This window comes from Penaeus monodon, chromosome 15 (genome assembly GCF_015228065.2).
Source record: "Penaeus monodon isolate SGIC_2016 chromosome 15, NSTDA_Pmon_1, whole genome shotgun sequence".
Taxonomy (NCBI): Eukaryota; Metazoa; Arthropoda; class Malacostraca; order Decapoda; family Penaeidae; genus Penaeus; species Penaeus monodon.
The window spans coordinates 30965117-30965333 of record NC_051400.1 but is presented as its reverse complement, the minus strand read 5'-3'; the positions used below and the strand labels follow the sequence as shown (position 1 = coordinate 30965333).

The following is a 217-nucleotide window of genomic DNA, read 5'->3' as shown; positions in this document are numbered from 1 at the left end:
CACTTCCATTTCCACTTTTCTCTCCTTTATTCGATTCCTCCTCCTTCCATTTCGTAGCTAGGATGGAGCTTCATATTATCAAATTATCCTGTTCTCTTTCCCCTCCTTTTATTGGTCTGTCTTGCTCACTTCCTCATCTTTTTATTATATTCTCACCATACGTCTTTCCTTTACTTTATTTCCCCTTTCTCTTCATATCTTCTTGTTCTTGTTCTTC

The 217-nt window shown here is 37.3% G+C and overlaps 1 protein-coding gene across 1 annotated transcript in view; it reads right to left on the bottom strand.

The window, feature by feature from the left end:
• LOC119581935 (metabotropic glutamate receptor 8-like) overlaps positions 1-217 on the bottom strand; it is a gene marked incomplete at its 5' end in the record, with an annotated part of 173067 nt that overhangs the window by 62930 nt on the left and 109920 nt on the right.